At 46.7% G+C, this 13978-nt stretch overlaps 1 protein-coding gene and 1 long non-coding RNA gene across 5 annotated transcripts in view; one reads left to right on the forward strand and one right to left on the reverse strand.

Annotated features, from left to right (window-relative positions):
• Positions 1-13978, reverse strand: part of IRF6 (interferon regulatory factor 6) — a 39771-nt gene that overhangs the window by 19286 nt on the left and 6507 nt on the right. The window contains exon 1 of one of the 3 annotated variants that reach the window (XM_019429480.2): positions 12-205. The exons of 1 other annotated variant lie outside the window; for it this stretch is intronic. The gene's annotated coding sequence lies outside the window, so the exon portion shown is untranslated. Of the gene's footprint in view, positions 1-11; positions 206-13978 lie in introns of those variants that run through there. One more of the 3 variants, XM_019429485.2, reaches the window with a different exon arrangement.
• Positions 312-5457, forward strand: LOC109255082 (uncharacterized). Of its 2 annotated transcripts, none has more exons than XR_002075086.2 (3): positions 312-684; positions 1074-1212; positions 5351-5457. It is a non-coding gene; the product is annotated as an uncharacterized LOC109255082 (long non-coding RNA). The 2 variants fall into 2 exon arrangements; XR_002075085.2 differs by having other exon boundaries at positions 1094-1212.

Below are 13978 nucleotides of genomic sequence, written 5' to 3' on the forward strand. Positions count from 1 at the left end.
AGCGTCCTCACCTTTTCTCAATCCTGCTACAAGAAGCGGTCGTCCCCCGAACTAAGTCCCCAGCACTCCTTGACCGGTCAGCAAGCAATACCTGGGTTTGCGCAGGTAGACTCTTCGAGCTCCGCTCTCCGTCCCGCACCGGCCCTTACCTGCCGGGCCCAGGTGCGCGGAGCTCACGTCACCGCCTCGCCCTAGGACGCCGCAACCCCCCTCCGAAGTCCGGCCACGCCTCCCAGGTGTGGCCACGCCCCCTCGCGTTCAGGATTGGCGGCTTACGGGAAATCTGATACTCTGTGTTCCTGGGCGGCCCCGCGCCGCCCAGCCCCTTCCCCACCTCGCTCTCTGGCTTCTAACTCTGGCTGAGAAAATTCCCAGACTCGAGGCTGGACCTTACGCCTCGGGGCTGGTGGTCTTGGGAACTGGGAGCGCCTGGGAGGTCAGATCTGAGTCGAGAAGCTCCCCCCCTCCTTTCCTCGTACCCCATGGTTCCCCTTCGGTTTTGGAGATAGTTAACCACAAACAAGGGTTTAGAGATTCTGGGCAGGCCCTTCTACCCGTGGGCCTGTGTAAGTGAGTGGGATAAGGGGAAGGGACTCAGGACACTTGATCCCATGGAGGAGAAGCTCGGTGGCTTTCAGGGCAGGGATTCTGCCTTTATTCTGCCTCTTACCCGAGTGACTCAGGGTAAGTTACTTTTCTTGTCTTTTCAGTGAGAATAATATGTGAGAGACTGCCTTTTCCAGTCACTATCTGGTAATGATTAAAAGCGTGGCCTCAGGAGCTAACTTTTAGGATTCAAACTCCAACTTCATCAGTTACTACAGACTTGACGAAGTTTCTTAAGATTTCTGAGCCTCAGTTTCTTATCAGTACAATGCAGTAAACAAGAGTACCCACCTCAAATGAGTGCTGTGGGGGTTCAATAAATTGCTTCATATAAAGTATTTGGAACAGTATTTTGGTACTTATTGAGTGATGTATAAATACTTGAAATTTTGGTATAAAGGTAAAAAGCATATAGACAGTGCCTCACAGAATAAGGTGACACCTTCTGTTATTACTTGAAACTCAAGGCCTGTATGTCCCCTATCAGATGTTTGATGAGAGTTCACTCTCCTGTCCCACTACAATGAACCCCAGTCCTTACAGAGTACATGCTTACAGTGAGCTGTGTACCAGTACATGAGACCCTGAAGCACGGAGCTGTCACAGGTAAGAAGGGACATGCTTATGGGTACTTAGGTTTTGAAGTTTAAAGCAATGAGAGAGAGACCATAAAGGAGTGATATTATGGTTGAATTATGTCCCCTCACCCCCTAAATTCGGATGCTGAAGTCCTACAGCCTCCAGTACCTCAGAATGGGACCTTACTTGGACATAGAGTCTTTACAGAGGTGATCAAGTTAAAATGAGGTCATTAGGGTGGGCTCTAATCATATTTGACCCGTGTCCTTATAGAACAGGGAAATTTGGACACAGAGGGAGAAGATGATGTGAAGAGACACAGGGAGAAGACAGCCATCTCCAAGCCAAGGAGAAAGGCCTGGAACAGACCCTTCCCTCAGAGCCCTGGGAAGCATCCAACCTTATGGATGCCTTGATTTTGGGCTTCCAGCCTACAGAACTGTGAGACAAGACATTTCTGTTAATTAAGCTACCCAGTCTGTGGTACTTAGTTCCAGTGGCCCTAGCAGACTAATACCGGTGTGTTGGAGAGCTCCGGATTGGTAATCATGGGAACTTGATTCCCGATGCTTGGGGACATATCCAGCGAAGGCTGGGAGGGTAGCAAGTCCCCAAGCCTGACTCAGCCAGCCTCTGGCTCAGCCGCTGCTGGTGGCCACTCTTCCCTTCATGAGGGGAAGGACTATCTCATCAGTACAGCCTGCTCTTTACTGCTGATGAGCTCACTGGACAAGCAGCATCTCCCATGTGGCCCAGGGCTTGGCTCTTGAGACCAAGCAAACAGTCCACTGCAGGTGTGTGTGAGGGATGAGGGGAAATACCACCAGGAGAGCATCATTTGAGGGGAGCCAAAAGCCCAACACCATACAAGTATGAGCCCACACACAGGCATTCACTTACGCACTAGCAGAAATCCCTATAACTAAAGTGATTTCTTAAAGATTCTCTTTAGAAGACACATACTTTAGAATCAAAAATTCAAGCTGGGAGGGACCTTCTAATCCTCTGGTCTAGGGCTATTACTGGCTTAGAGATGTTTGTTTGTTTGACCCACACGGTATCTTAAGCACCGGGAGATTTCACATAAACATCTAGGTTTTCAGCATCTCTTGAAGACAGGCTCTAGACAGCCTGGCTCAGCAGTTCCATCCGACAACAGCTGCTCATTTAGATGGAATCCACATGTTAAAATCAGGACAACCCCACCCTACCGGATTCACTCATTTACTTTAATTGTCTGACCCTGTAGGCATACGAGTTTACAGCTTCTAGTCCAAATTCCCCCTTTTTATAGATGAGAAAACTGAGGTCCAAGGAGGTCAAGTGATTTGCTCTAGATCATGTAGCAAATTACACACAAAGTCAAGACTAGAACCCAAGCCCAGGGTCCCTTCCACTTGGACCCTGCTCAGCATCCCAACCAGAATCTATACTGACTGATGCTGCACTGGTTGTTAATTTATTATTTTTTAATTATGCACGTATCTACGCACTGTTGCTACTATGGCAAACAAAGTCCCAACTCTCGTGTCCCTCTACTGAGGAATCAATGAAAGGGGATAAAGCAGGAGGAATTAAGGTAGAGATCAAGAGGAACTTCTGGGTCCTTTGAATGATGAGACCTGGCAATAGGCCACCCTGAAGTCTTCTTTGCTTGAGATACACCTCACTTGCTTGGTCTGGGGAATAAGAAAACCCAAAGGCTCTGGAGGAATCAGTTCTATGTTCTCAAAAGAGCACTCCTAAGATTCAGACATCCCCAATGTGGTTTGGGCCTGTGATGTTTCCATTGCTTTGCCCTCCATCCCTGCTCAAGTAAGGCATTGCTGACTCATTTGTGAGTCTGAGTTTCAGGCTGTGAGATGTATGTTTCAACACAGAGGCATTGATTTATAGCTATAGGGAATCTGGGAATTCCTCTCTCCTGCTCCCAGGCAGCTCTTACTTGGTGAGGACTCTTTCACCACCCAGAGGCTTTAACCTCAACAATACCAAACATATGACAATAAAGCCATGTGACCCAAATCCCACTCTTCTCCGCTGAGCAGGGTGCGTAGCAACTGGGACTGCTCCCAGTGGTTCAGGACAGTGGAGAATTTAGTGTCCCTGGAGTCAGTAACAGCAATAGGCTGGGTTACTTGTCAGCGGGTCTGTTGAAGAGGGGGTGAGGACATCAAACTGAACAATACAATTCTGGTCTCTCTCAGAGGAATTCAGACCCCATCCAGCCTTCTGGAAGGCATTTTGGAGCCCATCAATTGCATTTGGGGGAATTCAGACCCCATCCAGCCTTCTGGAAGGCATTTTGTAGCCCAAGTCCTACCCTGATTTATCTCTGGCTCCATCCAAGTGTTTCAAGGTACTGGGGCTACAGATGAACCTAACACATTGCCTAAACTGTAGCCTGAATTGTTGCCCCTTCCTCTGTCTCCTTACCCTGTATAGAGGGTCCCAGAATGTGATCCAAATTCGAGGCGTATTGAGATTTCTGTAGTGGAAGCTGCAGCAAAAATAATTTATAAATGAATCTCACTTTCTAGCCCAGGCAATCAAACAGATTTCAGTTTGAGATTTTAGGTGAATTCCCCACTAAAGTGTTCAGAATTATTAGTTTCTGACTCTCTTTTTATCCTTGAACTAAGCCAAGTGCTGGTAAGTGTCCTCAAAGGAATAGTTTTCTTTATTCCAAATTTGGATCTATGTGGGAAGAGGAGGAAAAACAAGGTCCAGTAAGTCACTTGGAAGTAAGCTCTCTCCCTGAGGTCCTCCCATCACTCTTCCTCCCCTCCAGTGTCAGTCAGAGACTCCCCTTCCACCCCTCCCCAGGCCCCCCCTACTCCCCCCCGCCCCCAGGCAAAAGAAGGTTCCACTGGCCCTGCAGACATAAGAGCCAAATAAGAAACTGCCATGAATGTGAAGATTCACAGTCCCGATCTTATTTTATTTTATTTTAAGCTTATTTATTTATTTTTGAGAGAGAGAGAGACAGAGAACACATATGAGCAGGCAAGGGGCAGAGAGAGAGAGGGAGACATAGAATCTGAAGCAGGCTCCAGGCTCTGAGCTGTCAGAGCAGAGCCCCACAGAGGGCTCAAATTCACAAACCTACAAACTGGGAGATCATGACCTAAGCTGAAGTTGGATGCTTAACAGACTGAACCACCCAGGTGCCCCATCAGTCCTGATTTTAAATACGCTGCCCTGTCAGGACAGAGCAGTGTCCCAATTTTGACTTCATGGGCAGTACTGAACAACATATTCCATGGTGTTATGCTGTTGTAAAATGAGACTGTGGGCATGAAAGCTTTCTGAACTTGGTCAAGTGTGGATGGGAGGTATCATCACTGTGGTTATCTACTCTGTTTTCTCATGTAAATCAATCTCTGGCCTCAGCAGCAAGGGGACAGAGGGCAGCAAGGGGACTTGAGGGCAGCAAGGCACAGACCAGACAGGAGTTCTCGTGAGCCAGGAGTTCCTACCAGTGTCAGGCTCAAGGCTAAGCTACCTGAGCACTGGACATGTGTTGACTTCAGCAAAATGAGTTATCTGGGGATACAGAATCCTATGGGGGGGGGGGCAATGTGGTAAGAAATTGGACTTCTGTTCAACAAGACTGATTGACCAAATGTGTTTTACCTGTTTTCCCTCCCCACCCCACCCCCCACCATTCTGGTACAACCACAAGGTTAAGAAGAGGACAAAAAGCATTGGGGAGGGGTAGGATAAGAAGGTATGAGAGATTTCAACAAAAATATTAGGAGATGAAATATTCTCTCAACAAAAATAAGGAGTGGGGAGGGCCAATGTTTTGGTTACAAAGCTTTCAGTACTATTTGATTTTTAAGGCAGATAAACATAATATTTAAGAATGATATTATCATCACATATTTTTAAAGACAAAAGAAAAAGCACGTGGGAGTCAGGGGACCTGACTATCAGACCTTTCTTTGGCATTCAGACCATTCTTTTGGCTTGTGGCTGTTGCTGTCTGAGCCTGAACCCCTTTGTGGGAAGGACCTGAGCGAATTCCACGAGCACCTTCTCGTCCAAACAATTCCTAGTTCTGTGGTCAAATTCTAGAGACAGCGCTGATGTCCTCAGAAAAACAACCTATGTTTGGGATGAATCAAAACTTGTCTCAAATTTCCCTTCTCTCAACTTCTAGTTGTATGAACGAGCTGGACCTCAGTTTACTCATCTCTTACATGAGGATACTCCTTCACAGGATTGACAAGAAGATCAAATTAAATAAATAAAATAAGAATAAGTCTATGCAAATGTTATTTTTCTCCACCATCTTTAGGCGAGGATCTGGTGCGGTTCTGGGCACCAGGCATTCACTTCATAGAAACCTGGAAAATTCAGAAGCGAGTTACTATATGTTTATTCTTGGGGCAGGGAGGATATGAAGCCCTTCATTTCTGTTGATTGGATTAGGGGCAAGGTCCAAGTGTGGATCTCAGAGCCTAGTGAATAATTCCTTTGAGGAGAAGGGCACACCAGGGAGGGTGTAAATGAGAGGTTCTTTAACCAAGCAACAGCCTCACCTCACACCCCTCCACCCTCTCCAACCGCCCCCCCCCCCCCCCGTCCAGTGTGGGAACTTTCTCTTAACACAGTCCACATACCCAGCCTCAACCTAGATCAGCCTCCTATCCAATAACTTGTGGTTTTGCAGAAAAGGTATGGATGATGTCCACAGGGATTTCCATGTTCTTGAAGGGCTCTGGACTGGCACACTAATTTCCACACTAATTTATCCACGTCACCTAAGGCTTTAGTTGTATAGCATTCAAAAAGCCCATTCGACCTGGTCACTGCCTGTAGAAACCTGCCGCCTGAACCCCACCTCAATTCCCACAGCCTGAACCCCAATTTGTCTGAGTTAAGCTGAGGCCTAAAAGGTGACTGCATGCCATGGGGGGTTAGCAGGAAGGGAGGAAGGGAAGATGTACATACCGATGTAAGAGTTAAGTGTTGATCTCATGTAACTCCTGGCCAGGAGAACCCCAGAGTCAAGAGCAAAGAAGGTTCAGGTCTTTCCTCACACAGACCCAGACCAGAGGCCTGAGGCCATCCCACATGAAAAACACAAGCATCATTCCCTCATTCATCATTCAGTAAATATTTACTGAACACCTACTATATGCCAGACAAATTCCCTGCCCTCATGAAACTTACCACCTCCTATTGTCATCTTCTATTGGTACTGAAGCCCTCTGTTTAAACTTTCACTTATGAGTCCTTCTGCTATTGTAACTACCTCCTATCCGCCAGCTTCCAGCCCCATTCTAATCTATCCTGCAGCCCTTTGTGAGCTCTGACCCCATTCACTTTCCTGCTCAAAAACATTCTGTGACTTCCCAAGGTTTATTGAATCAAAGCACTATTCACTCATCCAACACATGTTTATTGTGTATCTACTATGTGCCGGGCTCTGTTCTAGGTTCTGGGGAATACAGCAGTGAGCAGGACACATAAGAACTTCTGCTCTCATAGTACGTAGATTCTAGTGGGGAGAGACAGAAAATAACCAAGATAAATAAGTGAAGCAAGTAAAGCACATTGGTTGGTAATAAGTTCCAAGGAGAACAATAAGGCAACCGAGGTTCGGGAGGGGAGGGGGCAGGGAAGAAGTAAAATTTTAGACAGACTAACTAGGGAGAAGATGACATTTGAGTAGAGATCTAAGAAAGTGTTGGATGGAGCCGTGTAGATAGCAGAGGGAAGATGGTTCCTGAAAGAGGGGCGATCAAATGAAAAGATCCTGAGGTAAGCACGTACTTGCTCATTAAAGGAGGGTCAGGGAAGTCAGAATGAGGTTCAGTGGCTGGAACAGAGCAAGGAGGGAGGGGAAAGTGTTGGGATACAAGGTGTGAGAGGTAATGACTTTAGCTTTTACTCTAAGGCAGATAGGGAGCCACTGGGGGCTTTAGAGTAAGCGCAAGAAGGTGTGACTTGTTTTGCAGCTTCGCTCTGGCTGCTGTGTTTAAGATAGGAAGAATGGAGAGAAAGGCCAAGCAGGGAGTCTAATTGGAAGGCCCCTCTCTCACCCTAGCCTGCTTTTCCAACCACATCTCTTAACCATTTCACAACTCTACAGCCCTCATAGACTCTTCCCAGAGCACACATGACAGCTGCTGGCCTACCATCCTCGATGACATTACCACCACTTGGAATATCAATACTACGACAACAGGAACAATAGCTGTTACTTACTAAGCATCAATAACTCCAGTCAAATGTGGTTTTTGAAATATTATCAGATGTCACTCACAGACATTATTTCATTTCGTGTTTATATTTTGTTCCTATTTATTGGGAAAGCTGAGGCTTTTTACAACTTGTCACCAACTGGGAAGGTCCCTGGGCCCAAATGTAAGATGTAAAAAAACAAGTGCTGTCCCTCAGGTCTCAAATGGACCATTTCTATCTTTGAGGGTCTCCACGCCATGTGACTCTCTGGGTACTTCCTCACAGAAAGTCTGAACAAATGGGGAGAGTTATGTTTAAAATGACCCTGACAGGTCAATATCAATTTTCTGGATTGAAAAATAGAAGCAAAAAACATTTGGGCAGAGAAAATAACATTGCAAATGGTCAGAAGTACCATGTGGGAAGGTCAGGAGGTTTCAATTTGCCGGAGCTTTAGTATTTGTAGGGACGAATTAAGCAGGAAACAGACCTAAAAGGCCTTGAATGCCATATCAAAGAGCCGGGCTTTCACCTCTTTATAGTCAGGGAGGATGGAAAGGTTTTAACTAAACAAACAAATAAAAATATTCTTTAAGTTTGAGCAAGACAAGAGTGCCTGGAAATGTGCAGACTGTGGCTACCTGGAGAAAATGCTTTCCTTTTAAGGGAAGCAGACACTAAGCTCTGGCTGATAGTTGTCATGCAGAAAGACAGGCCCAGCCTTGCCACTGGGAAATCTAGACTTTATGTAAAACTTTGTATACGTTTGCAACACATTTAAAGAAACAAATTTAATTACATGAGCCATATAAAACACTCCATGGGAGCTGCTATTTGGGGGGGTTCTGCCCTGGAGTATAAATGAGTTCCAGGAAGATAGGGACTTTGTCTTGTTTCCACCGTGTTCTCAGCGGAGAACTTGGCACAGGGCCTGGCACACAGCAAGTGTTCAATACATATTTATTCCGTGCATACGTAGGGGTTAGGTATTAGTATTCTCCCTTACACTTTAGGAAACTGAGGCTCATCGAGGATAATAGATCACACGGGAAGTGGCCATACTCTGGCTCAGGAGCAAATCTCTGAACTTCAAATGAGATAAAATGACTCATAGGAGAGATCAATTAAGAGTAGAAACAGTTCTTCATCTGTCCCTTACACCACCCCCTATCCCAGGGCTGTTCCCACTTGTTACCAAAGTCTCATGTATGGCGCTACCTGGTTTTAACTCCCCTGGGATACTTCCGATCCCACTCTGTTGGGACAGTTTTTTCCCTTATTTTGTTCAGACCTAGGAATTAGAGACGAGGCAGCCCACACACCACCTGTCCCTCCCCAGCACAGTGACATCTGCATAACGTTGGGCTGCTAACAGTAGCAGCTTCTCTCCTTGGCCTTTCAAATCCAAGGAAGGACCCACCAGGCCTTCCCTGGCCAGGTGCCTGGCTGACAAATCCCTTAGCATAGCCAAGTAGCTTCAACGCTCTTGCTGTTCTAGTTCACTAGTTACAAAACATTATCTGCAGAGCCGGGCATCGCTGCTGCATAAATAGAAATGGAAGGAGGTAACAAAATAGGAGAGCCAGTGAGTGGGGATTTGGGGAAATAAAACACTAATCTTTGAAGCTTCTAAAATAAGAGGCAGGATTTCTAAGAAGATCTACTCAGTTGACATGAAATCAATCCTTGCTTCTGCCCTTTCATCTAATCAGACAGGTTAGTTAGTCAATCAACAAACATTTATTGTGCAGGGCTCAACATACTTCTGGAAGTGCAGGTCATGATTTGAATGATGCCCATGAACTGAGTGTGTCATACTCCGTTCATATATTCATGTACTTTTAATTCATTAAGAAAGGATGAGGAGGGAAAGAAACACTAGCATGTTTTACCCAGAGGGGTAAATGTTTAATCCAGAGGGGAAAGTTGTTCTTCCCCAATACGATTCTAAGAGTGATTTACCAATATTAGTTTTTCTGGAATCTTCCCAGCATCTTGTACTTTGAAGGAACAGCTGCAGCTCAGTGCCCTGCCTTCTATACAGCACTGCCAGCCAATCGGCCAGGTTCATCTTGCCCACCACCATTTTCCTTAAATGGCTTTAGTTTCAAGTACATCGGGGGCATTTTTAAAAATTTGTTAAGAGAGTCTTACCCGAGGTCACTCAGCTGGTAAACGGTGAGTGGGAAGCTGACCCGCCCTATCTGACTGACTTCGTGCCCTTTCCATTAGGTCATGAGGGGGAACCGAAGCTTTGGAATGTTAATCGTGCCCACGGGCCGAAGTAATATCCCAGGATGTAAATGTGTGTGACCATCTGTCTGTCCTGGGGGCGTGAAGAAGGCAACATGCTCTGCCCTTGACCCTAATTGACTGAGCCCGGGGGCCAGCTCTGGAGCTTTAGGGGCCTGGGAACCAGTGCGCCTGTGTCTGGAGGCCCTGAGAGTTTCGCTCTGTTTCAGAGCAGGCACTGCCACCTCCCAGTTACTATTCTGTGCTGTGGCAAGTGCCAGCTTGTCTCCCCTTCCCGCCCAGCCCAGGAACCCTCCGGCATTTCTAGTTCAGGCCCAGACCCGTCTTGGCAGCCTGGATTCCACTGCCGAGGCTGGAAGCTCATCTCAGCCCAGTGACCACCTTGCTCTGGTTTTTGTCACAGGAGAATTGTGATTCCAGAAGTTTTGGGAGTTGGGGGTGGGCGGCCACAGATGTCTCGCTCAAACTACAGAGTGGTGGGGTGGAGGTCAGGGTGCAGAGAAGGAAAGACGGGAGAGAAGCGGGGAGGGGACGCTTTAGACATTCCACTCCTGAGGCTGTTTCATCCCAAATCCAAGGTAAATAAAGGAGTTGGGGAGGCTGGACTGGACCCAGCAGCCCAGCCCTGAGTTCTAGCCCTGACAGAGCTGAAAGGAGGACTTTCTGGCATTCCCACACGGGGGTGGGAAAGAGGCTGGGTCTGGGCAGGTCTGAGGAGCCCTTGTTCCCTATGGCCCTGGGGGGAACACGCCCGGATTTGCTGACCTCTCTGGTAGGAGTCTATCAGGTAGGAAGCCCAGCCTCTGATGACACTTGCTGTGTGTGGGCGTGTATAAGCAAATTGTGTAGTGCACTTGTGCATTTAGTGTTTATCTGAAATTCAAATTTAACGGAGAGTCCCAGTATAGGGGAGTGAGGTGACACTTCAGTCCCTCTGCCCCTCCAATTTCAGTGAGATGAGGGCCAGTTTCTGGCATGTATCCCTGCTTTAACCTGATCCCCACCTTACAGCAAGAGAATTCCTTGGGCATTGGCATTCCAAGACAGCGCCCGTGCCCCAGCCCCCACATAGCTAGGGCCCCTCTGCCTTCAGTTCTGAAACTCCAAAGACTTTCATGTCAAGTATTAATGCTCCATCCTGGAGCCCCTTTGAAGATGAAAAGCCCTCCTGAGAAGTGAAGGGCTCTGTTGTTGTAATTAACATAATTACAAGCAATTTTTCCCATAGGCCTGTGGAAAACTGGGGGACCTCACTTCTTGTAAGAAATACCTACCTCGCTCTCCCAGGAGAAGGCCAACCTCTTCTAATCCAGCACTAGGGTAGATGTCCCTGCCAGCCCCGGTCCCCAGTACCACCCACCTTGACTTAGACTTGGTTTTTGTTTCTGGTTTTGTTTTGCTTTTACCTTTTCAGATGATTCATCACCACGACAAGGGATCCACCTTTCTGGGCACAGTAGCCACCCTCTCCTGGGACACGTCTGTGCCTACCTTCCTGGGTCGAAAACACTTGGTGGATGATAAAGCTGAAAGCTACTATTTCTACCCGAGTCCTGGACCAGACAGAAGGGATGCCAGCTGCCTCTCTCAACCCAAATGCCCTGACGACCGGGAGCAAACTCTTCCCTGATTCAAAGAATCAGTTGCCACTGTGCAAGTGACTATGTGGGAGGACACGTAAGCATTTCCCTGCAGAGGTAGCTGGTCACACAATGATAGCCAGGGCAGCTAAAGGCCAGGCCCAGAGGCCCTGAGCAGAGTCTGTGGTCTTAACTGTTTCTAGGATTGCATCCTCCTGCTGTCCCCAGGGAGGCGATCATCTCTTCCACAGAAGGAGCCACAGCATTTCCTTCTCTAAAGGTTTAGCATAGAGGAGGTGCTCAGCATTACTAATTGTGCCAAATGAATCTGTCTGTGCTAGGCCGAAGAAACATCTCTGTCTGTCTCTGGATTCCCAGGGCTCTAAACAGCTTTTGGGTTTCCTGGCATACCAACGTATGACTCGTCTCTGACCTGTTAATGTGAGTGTCAAAACTTACAGAAACGTCCGATATGGTTACTGTTGGCAGTGCAAACTGCCCAACTGCCCAAACTGTCTGTAAGTTCCAAGAATTTTAGACTGTAGACTGATGATGGCAAATTAGTGAGATGTTATAAAATTTCCCCATCACCCAAAATCTGTCTTCAATACCTTTGTATCGGCCTTACCCTAGGCTCGTTAGGAAATCAGAACAAAGAAGAATCCTGGACTCCAGAAGAATATGCCCTCAGGGCCTGGTCATTATAACCAGCTCCTTTCCCCACAGTACACGTGTACACACGCATGCACACACACACACACATATGCACACACACGCGCGCATATACTCATCTGGGACGGCAGAGCCAACTCCTCCTCACCTTTCCTGTTTCATTCCATTTAATTTAATAGGAACTTGCACTTAGAGAGTAAATAATGCTCAACAACAATAACAGCTCATCATTATTGATCTAGTCTCTTTGAGATTCAGAGTCAGCAGAACATGTCAGATGAACTTAGGGTATCTTGACAGGGGCTCAATGACAGACAGTTGCGATTAGGCTGCTGAAATGGTGTTCACCATGACAGGGGAGAATCGGGACTGGTGTCCAAGGGCCTAGAGCCCATCAGAGGGGAGATCTGACTCTGAGAACAACATGAGGCTGATGCTGGAGCCTCCTTCCAACCCATCCAGCTTGACACTGCGGGAGTCCCTGGGGAAGTGGCTATCTGCTGAAGGGCTACACCATTGGGAGCTAGCTAACTCTGGCATGGCATGCCTAAGGCTGACTGTAACAAATTGGGGCAGCCAAGGTCAGGGAAGGGGAAGGCAGAGAAGAATGTCTGCTCTTGCCCCCTGGAACACAACTAGGCCTCAGCAGTGACCGCTTAACATCAGTGTAACCAGGACTGACCCTTTGGGTTGTGTTTGCACTGTTGAGAGATTTGGCCAAATCAGGGGGAAGACTGCACTTCCCGCTAACGTACGTGTGTAGAAGCTTGATGTCTTAGTCTGTTTGAGCTGTTATAACAGAATACCATAAACAGAAATCTTTTTCTCACAGTTCTGAGACTGGGATGTCCAAGATCATGGCACTGGCAGATACGGAGTTTGATGACAGCCGGCTTCCTGGTTCTTCTTGGCCATCTTTTTGCTTTGTCCTTACATGGTGGAAAGGATGAGGGAGCTCTGTGGAGTCCCTTTTATAAGGGCACAAATTCCATCATGAGAGCTCCACCTTTATGAACTAATCATTTCCCAGAGGCCCTACCTCCAAATACTATTACCTTGGGGGTTAGGATTTCAACATATGAATTTTGGGGGGATACAAACATTCAGTCCGTTGTCCTCAGCATCACTGGGATTCCTATATTAAAAGAAATTCCTTCTTTTAGGTAAAGGCTGAAGCACAGGAACAACTTTGAAGAATGATTGCTCTTCAAGTAATATACTTAAGAAACAAATCTATCTTTCCTAAAAGAAAAGGGTAGAGTATCCTTCATTTTAAAATCAAGAATACAGTTCTCTTTCTTTTCTTTTAATGATTTTCAAGGTCTTTTTGTTTTCTGAAGAGCAAAGAGTGATTTCAGGGTATATTCCTGGGCGGTTGAAAAAAATTCCTCCTTGGATCTCAGCTACCAATGCTCAACCCTTACCCATGCTATCTTCCTTTCCCTTTCCAATGGAATCTGTCTTATCCCAAATACATTCACCATCATCCACGCTACCTCCAGAAGGATTGCTGTTACAGTTACGTTAGGATTGGAGGATGCAGTGATCCAAACATTCATCTGGCTCTCAAACTCCAGCCCTGTCTTCAGGCAGAACTGGAGGACCTACAAGTTTGCAGAAGAAGGGTAGAAGAGTCCACTGTGCTCAACACTGAGCTGCAAACAGCTCTGCAATCTGCCCTGGTGGACTTTTCACTGCAAGACTTTACAATAAATTCATGGAAGGACATCTTCAGTTACAAATTTTAGGTCTAAAGCTTTCAGTTTTAACCAGAATGAATGCATAGAGAAGAAAGCAAAGAGTAATAAAAAGCACACAAAGATGCTAGAAATCTTGTTCATGAGAAATGTATGGCTGTTAAATCTGAGAAAGGCCAATGTTTATTGGGGCTTCCCTATTTGAAGAAACCATCTGCCCCCCCCAAATGGAAGGTAAATCATCAGCCAAGGAAAAAGATTGAGATCACTGAAGCCTACCACACCAGATGTGACAGCTCCCCGGTTTAGCCTGTGATGTGAGTGCTACACTGGGGTAACAGTCAAATGTGGGAAAACATAAGAGCAGCTGCTGTTGATTTGGACTAATAGGCAATT

This window comes from Panthera pardus, unplaced genomic scaffold (assembly GCF_024362965.1).
Source record: "Panthera pardus isolate Hobbes unplaced genomic scaffold, ASM2436296v1 HiC_scaffold_21, whole genome shotgun sequence".
Taxonomy (NCBI): domain Eukaryota; kingdom Metazoa; phylum Chordata; class Mammalia; order Carnivora; family Felidae; genus Panthera; species Panthera pardus.